The following is an 8,559-nucleotide window of genomic DNA, read 5'->3' as shown; positions in this document are numbered from 1 at the left end:
AGACGCAGTTTACTTAAAAAAATAAATCACCATGAGAGACGCAGTATAAATCCAATCACATAAGCACATGGTCAGTTTCAGGACAACACAGCAGCCCTTTAAATACAGACCCAAAGGATTTGATTCCAACCTTTTACAAGTACCTAAACTGTTTATACAATTCCTTTGGCTGGGCTCCTAAGGGTACTGGCAGTCTCTGGTTTAACTCATTCCAGATTTCCATTTTACATAACGGACTTTATTAAACGCCTAACACATTGTAATGTGGTAGATGAGCAGCCTGCCAGCAGAAACCCAAACCGCAGCAGACATGACTGTACATCTGCAGAGGATTACATGGCCTCACCACATCATTGCTGACAGTTGTTTTTTTGTCTAATTTGTTATTGCTGTTGCTCATCAGGTCAAATCCGGTTGGAGAAAACAGACGTGAAACTAACTCTGAGCTCTGAAAAAAAAGGAGAAATAGAACTAAACATTTCAACTAAAATATTTTCTGCTGAAAGTTCCTATATTTTTACATTTACATCATTTAGCAGACGCTCTTATCCAGAGCGACTTACAGTTTAGTCACATTATTATTCTACTTTTTTTAAATCTTTTTTTTTATACCCCCTGTGGGAATCGAACCCACAACCCTGGCGTTGCAAACGCCATGCTCTATCAACTGAGCTAAATCCCTGCCGGCCATTCCCTCCCCTACCCTGGACGACGCTGGGCCAATTGCGCGCCGCCCCATGGGTCTCCCGGTCGCGGCCGGCTACGACAGAGCCTGGATTCGAACCAGGATCTCTAGTGGCACAGCTAGCATTGCGATGCAGTGCCTTAGACCACTGCGCCACTCGGATAGTAAACAGTTTACTATATGACACACACACACACACAGAGAGAGAGAGAGGGTGGGGGGGGGGGGGGGTGGAGAAAGACAGACAGATCAGGTGAAGATTGGCACTGTTTGGTTTCATCAATAAATGCTGATTCTAACCTGCCATGGTCAAGTCATATAATGACACAATAAAGTAGAAGAAACCCCTGTGCACCAGGAACACGTAAAGAGCATTGCCATAAATGATCCTTTGTTAAGACCAGATTCTAGCTTGTAGCCTAGACAACACCACAGACTACTGTAGTTGGTGGTCTGGCCTGGTCAGGTCCGGCCCAGCCCGGTCTGCATAACTTCCAGAACCACAGCTGCTAGTAACTGATTACGGAAGCTGTGTGTATAGTTGGTGTTGACCACACATGTTGTACTGGCAGTCATGTAGACAAGGGTCTGTAGACATGAATAAACAGTTTACTAAAGCTGCTAGTATGTGTTCACACACACAACACACACAACACACACAACACACACAACACACACAACACACACAACACACACAACACACACGCACACACGCAATCCTTCCATCTATTTCTGTCAGAGAAACTCTCTCAAGCTATTTCCTGCTTAGAGGGATTGGAGCATGACAGGAGACTCACAGGCCACGGTGGACAGGAGACTCACAGGCCATCGCAGACAGGAGACTCACAGGCCACCGCATACAGGAGACTCACAGGCCACCGAGGACAGGAGACTCACAGGCCACCGAGGACAGGAGACTCACAGGCCACCGAGGACAGGAGACTCACAGGCCACCGAGGACAGGAGACTCACAGGCCACCGCGGACAGGAGACTCACAGGCCACCGAGGACAGGAGACTCACAGGCCACCGAGGACAGGAGACTCACAGGCCACTGCGGACAGGAGACTCACAGGCCACCGCGGACAGGAGACTCACAGGGCGGGCGGGCGGGCGGGCGGGCGGGCGGGCGGGCGGGCGGGCGGGCGGGCGGGCGGGCGGGCGGGCGGACGGACGGACGGACGGACGGACGGCCGGACGGACGGACGGACGGACGGACGGACAGACAGACAGACAGACAGACAGACAGACAGACAGACAGACAGACAGACAGACAGACAGACAGACGGCTACCGTAAGCTACTGGACCAAAGAGGATCTATAGATTTAGTAGCCTATAGTTTTCCACTATCTCTAACTGTACCGTATTGTACCATATTGTACCGTATTGTACCTACTGATCCTATCTGACTTAAGACAGGGAATTTAAACTAGGATTAAATGTTAGGAATTGTGAAAAACTGAGTTTAAATGTATTTGGCTAAGGTGTATGTAAACTTCCGACATCAACTGTACTGTACCGTATTGTACCTTCAGTTGAAGTCGGAAATTTACATACACTTCAAATCAAATCAAATCAAATCAAATCAAATTGTATTGGTCACATGCGCCGAATACAACAGGTGCAGACATTACAGTGAAATGCTTACTTACAGCCCTTAACCAACAGTGCATTTATTTTAAACAAAAAAATTAAAAATAAAACAACAACAAAAAAAGTGTTGAGAAAAAAAAGAGCAGAAGTAAAATAAAGTGACAGTAGGGAGGCTATATATACAGGGGGGTACCGTTGCAGAGTCAATGTGCGGGGGCACCGGCTAGTTGAGGTAGTTGAGGTAATATGTACATGTGGGTAGAGTTAAAGTGACTATGCATAAATACTTAACAGAGTAGCAGCAGCATAAAAAGGATGGGGTGGGGGGGCAGTGCAAATAGTCCGGGTAGCCATGATTAGCTGTTCAGGAGTCTTATGGCTTGGGGGTAGAAGCTGTTGAAGCTCCACTTAGGTTGGAGTCATTAAAACTCATTTTTCAACCACTTCACAAATGTCTTGTTAACAAACTATAGTTTTGGCAAGTCGGTTAGGACATCTACTTTGTGCATGACACAAGTAATTTTTCCAACAATTGTTTACAGACAGATTATTTCACTTATAATTCACTGTATCACAATTCCAGTGGGTCAGAAGTTTACGTACACTAAGTTGATTGTGCCTTTAAACAGCTTGGAAAATTCAGGAAAATGATGTCATGGCTTTAGAAGCTTCTGATAGGCTAATTGACATCATTTGAGTCAATTGGAGGTGTACCGGAAAAGGGGGTTGCTTGCAAGCCGAAGAACACCATCCCAAGCGTGAAGCACGGGAGTGGCAGCATCATGCTGTGGGGGTGCTTTGCTGCAGGAGGGACTGGTGCACTTCACAAAATAGATGGCATTATGAGGAAGGAAAATTATGTGCATATATTGAAGTAACATCTCAAGACATCAGTCAGGAAGTTAAAGCTTGGTCGCAAATGGGTCTTCCAAATGGACAATGACCCCAAGCATACTTCCAAAGTTGTGGCAAAATGGCTTAAGGACAACAAAGTCAAGGTATTGGAGTGGCCATCACAATGCCCTGACCTCAATCCTATAGAAAATATGTGGGAAGAACTGAAAAAGCGTGTGCAAGCAAGGAGGCCTACAAACCTGGTTCAGTTACACCAGCTCTGTCAGGAGGAATGGGCCAAAATTCATCCAACTTATTTTGGGAAGCTTGTGGAAGGCTACCCGAAACATTTGACCCAAGTTAAACGATTTAAAGGCAATGCTACCAAATACTAATTGAGTGTATGTAAACTTCTGACCCACTGGGAATGTGATGAAAGACATAAAAGCTTAAATAAATCATTCTCTCTACTATTATTCTGACATTTCACATTCTTAAAATAAAGTGGTGACCCTAACTGACCTAAAACTGGGAATTTAAACTAGGATTAAATGTCAGGAATTGTGAAAAACTGAGTTTGTACCTTATTGTAGCTACTGTACCGTATTGTACCGTATTTTTTATTTATTTTACCTTTATTTAACTAGGCAAGTCAGTTAAAAACAAATTCTTATTTACAATGACGGCCTACCCCGGCCAAACCCGGACGACACTGGGCCAATTGTGCGTCGCCCTATGGGATCGAACCAGGGGGTCTGTAGTGACGCCTCAAGCACTGAGATGCAGTGCCTTAGACCGCTGCGCCACTCGGGAGTATTGGACCCTATTGTACAGTACCACGGTGGCAGCAAGGGGTTAACCTTTCAAAATATCAGACTGAAAACATAAAAACAACAAAGCCCGGGGCTGCATTCCAAATGCACCCTATTTCCTATATACAGTGCCTTCGGAAAGTATTCAGACCCCTTGACTTTGTCCACATTTTGTTACGTTACAGCCTTATTCTAAAATGTATTACATTGTTTTTTTTCCCCTCATCAATCTACACACAATACCCCATAATGACAAAACGAAAATAGGTTTTTATATTTTAGAAAATATAGCATTTACATAAGTATTCAGACCATTTACTCAGTACTTTGTTGAAGCACATTTGGCAGCGATTACAGCATCCAGTCTTCTTGGGTATGACGCTACAAGCTTGGCACACCTCTATTTGGGGATCTGCTTCTCTGCAGATCCTCTCAAGTTCTGTCAGGTTGGATGGGGAGATTCGCTGCACAGCTATTTTCAGGTCTCTCCAGAGATGTTCGATCGGGTTCAAGTCCGGGCTCTGGCTGGGCGACTCAACGACATTCAGAGACTTGTCCCAAAGCCTCTCCTGCGTTGTCTTGGCTGTGTGCTTAGGGTCATTGTCCTACTGGAAGGTGAACCTTCACACCAAATCAAATCAAATTTTATTGGTCACATACATATTTAACATATGTTATTGCGGGTGTAGCGAAATGCTTGTAAAGTCTGAGGTCCTGAGCGCTCTGGAGCAGGTTTTCATCAAGGATCTCTCTGTACTTTTCTCTGTTCATCTTTGCCTCAATCCTGACTAGTCTCCCAGTCCCTGACACTTAAAAACATCCCCACAGCATGATGCTGCCACCACCATGCTTCACCGTCAGGATGGTGCCAGGTTTCTTTCAGACGTGACGCTTGGCATTCAGGCCAAAGACTTCAATCTTGTTTCTCATGGTCTGAGTCCCTTAGGTGCCTTTTGGCAAACTCCAAGTGGGCTGTCATGTGTCTTTTACTGAGGAGTGGCTTCAGTCTGACCACTCTACCAAAAAGGCCTGATTGGTGGAGTGCTGCAGAGATGGTTGTCCTTCTGAAAGGTTCTCCCATCTCCACAGAGGAACACCGAACCTCTGTCAGAGTGATCATCGGGTTCTTGGTCACCTCCCTGACCAAGGCCCTTCTTTCCCGATTGCTCAGTTTGGCCGGGTGGCCAGCTCTAGGAAGAGTCTTGGTGGTTCCAAACTTCTTCCATTTAAGAATGATGGAGGCCACTGTACTCTTGGAGACCTTCAATGCTGCAGACATTTTTTGGTACCCTTCCCTAGATCTGTGCCTCGACACAATCCTGTCTCGGAGCTCTACGGACAATTCCTTCATCCTCATGGCTTGGTTTTTGCTCTGACATGCACTGTCAACTGTGGGACCTTATATAGACAGGTGTGTGCCTTTCCAAATCATGTCTAATCAATTTAATTTACCATAGGTGGACTCCAATCAAGTTGTAGAAAGCTCAATTTCGAGTTTCATAGCAAAGGGTCTGAATACTTATGTAAAAAATGTTTTATTTATTTATTTATAAAACCCTGTTTTCGCTTTGTCATTATTGGGTATTGTGTGTAGATTGATGAGGGAAAAATGATTTAATCCATTTAATCCAATGTGGAAAAAGGGAAGGGGTCTGAATACTTTCTGAATGCGCTGTAGTGCACTACTGTTCCAGATCTGGTATACGGATATGAGTCAGTCCCTGGGACCTGGTCAAAGGCAGTGCGACATAGAGTACAGGGTGCCATTTGGAATGCAGACAAGGACGTAACACATCTATAAATCAGACATTTTAACTACGTCTAGTAAATTCCCAGACACCTAAGGCCATTACTGTGGTTGTTGAACATTTTACGTTTTGTAGGGTGAATTGGCATCACTGCGCACATGGCCCTTTCTCCGGCAGCTGCCATCTCACTCTCTGTGGTTATTTAATCTGCCAGGCTTAACAACATATTTGCAATATGAAGTGACACACCCAGAGAGGGGGAGGATTGTGAAAAGGCAACACTGTTCCACTGTCCACTGTTTGAAAAAAATAGGGATGTCGCTATCAACTACAATACAGACAGACACAGACACAGAGAGAGAGAGAGAGAGAGAGAGAGAGGAGATAGAGAGAGGAGGAGAGAGAGAGAGAGAGAGAGAGAGACGAGAGAGAGAGAGAGAGAGAGAGAGAGAGAGAGAGAGAGAGACAGACAGACACAAAAAGAGAGAGACAGACACAGAGAGAGAGAGAGAAAGAGAGAGAGAGACACAGAGAGAGACAGACACAGAGAGAGAGAGAAAGAGAGAGAGAGAGAAAGAGAGAGACAGACACAGAGAGAGAGACAGACACAGAGAGGGAGAGAGAGAGAGAGAGAGAGAGAGAGAGAGAGAGAGAGAGAGAGAGAGAGAGAGAGAGAGAGAGAGAGACCCATAACTCATCTCTTGGCAGTAATACTGTAGACTACTTTATCACTTTATCACCTCAACCCAGAGTCTCTCAGAGCGTTCACAGTCAGCCCACAGCACAATCACAGTCTACTTGAACAGAGCAATACTCAATCATGAGGCATCAAAGCCAAAGGAACTGAATAATATTAAGAAATGCTATAGATGGAAGGAAAGTAGTGTCGAAACCTACCAAAAAGCAATTAGGCAACATCAAATTCAATCCCTTTTAGACATCATCCTGGACAAAACATTCCACTGTAATAGTGAATGTGTAAACTTGGCAGTAGAAAACTTAAACAGTATATTTGACCTCTCAGCTTCCCTATCAAATCTAAAAATCTCTAACAAAAAACCAAAGAAAAGTAACAACAATGACAAATGGTTTGATGAAGAATGCAAAAACCTAAGAAAGAAATAGAGAAATCTATCCAACCAAAATCATAGAGACCCAGAAAACCTGAGCCTATGCCTTCACTATGGTGAATCACTAAAACAATACAGAAATACACTACGGAAAAAGAAGGAACAGCATGTCAGAAATCAGATCAATGTAATTGAAGAATCCATAGACTCTAACCACTTCTGGGAAAAATTGGAAAACACTAAACAAACAACAACACAAAGAGTTATCTATCCAAAACGGAGATGTATGGATAAACCACTTCTCCAATATTTTTGGCTCTATAACAAAGAAAAAACTGCAAAAAAAATATACATTTTCAAATGCAAATCATAGAATCAACTATTAAAGACTACCAGAACCCACTGGATTCTCCAATTACATTGAATGAACTACAGGACAAAATACAAACCCTCCAACCCAAAAAGGCCTGTGGTGTTGATGGTATCCTCAATTAAATGATAAAATATACAGACCACAAATTCCAATTGGCTATACTTAAACTCTTTAACATCATCCTTAGCTCTGGCATCTTCCCCAATATTTGGAACCAAGGACTGATCACCCCAATCAACAAAAGTGGAGACAAATTTGACCCCAATAACTACCGTGGGATATGTGTCAACAGCAACCTTGGGAAAATCCTCTGCATTATCATTAACAGCAGACTAGTTCATTTCCTCAGTGAAAACAATGTACTGAGCAAATGTCAAATTGGCTTTTTACCAAATTACCATACGACAGACCACGTATTCACCCTGCACACCCTAATTGACAAACAAACAAACCAAAACAGAGGCAACGTCTTCTTATGCTTTGTTGATTTCAAAAAAGCTTTTGACTCAATTTGGCATGAGGGTCTGCTCTACAAATTGATGGAAAGTGGGGTTGGGGGAAAAACATACGACATTATAAAATCCATGTACACAAACAACAAGTGTGCGGTTAAAATTGCCAAAAAACACACACATTTCTTTCCACAGGGCCGTGGGGTGAGACAGGGATGCAGTTTAAGCCCCACCCTCTTCAACATATATATCAATGAATTGGCGAGGGCACTAGAACAGTCTGCAGCACCCGGCCTCACCCTACTAGAATCTGAAGTAAAATGTCTAATGTTTGCAGATGATCTGGTGCTTCTGTCCCCAACCAAGGAGGCCTACAGCAGCACCTAGATCTTCTGCACAGATTCTGTCAGACCTGGGCCCTGACAGTAAATCTCAGTAAGACAAAAATAATGGTGTTCCAAAAAAGGTCCAGTTGCCAGGACCACAAATACAAATTCCATCTAGACACCGTTGCCCTAGAGCACACAAAAAACAATACATACCTCGGCCTAAACATCAGCACCACAGGTAACTTCCACAAAACTGTGAACGATCTGAGAGACAAGGCAAGAAGGGCCTTCTATGCCATCAAAAGGAACATAAAATATGACATACCAATTAGGATCTGGCTAAAAATACTTGAATCGGTTATAGAACCTTATTGCCCTTTATGGTTGTGAGGTCTGGGGTCCGCTCACCAACCAGGAATTCACAAAATGGGACAAACACCAAATTGAGACTCCGCATGCAAAATTCTGCAAAAATATCCTCAGTGTACAACGTAAAACACCAAATAATGCATGCATGGCAGAATTAGGCCGATACCCGCTAATAATCAAAATCCAGAAAAGAGCCGTTAAATTCTATAACCACTTAAAAGGAAGCGATTCCCAAACCTTCCATAACAAAGCCATCACCTACAGAGAGATGAACTTGGAGAAGAGTCCCCTATG

This window comes from Coregonus clupeaformis, chromosome 10, assembly GCF_020615455.1.
Source record: "Coregonus clupeaformis isolate EN_2021a chromosome 10, ASM2061545v1, whole genome shotgun sequence".
NCBI classification, from domain to species: Eukaryota; Metazoa; Chordata; class Actinopteri; order Salmoniformes; family Salmonidae; genus Coregonus; species Coregonus clupeaformis.
The sequence above is the reverse complement of the archived record's forward strand: the minus strand, read 5'-3'. Positions refer to the sequence as shown.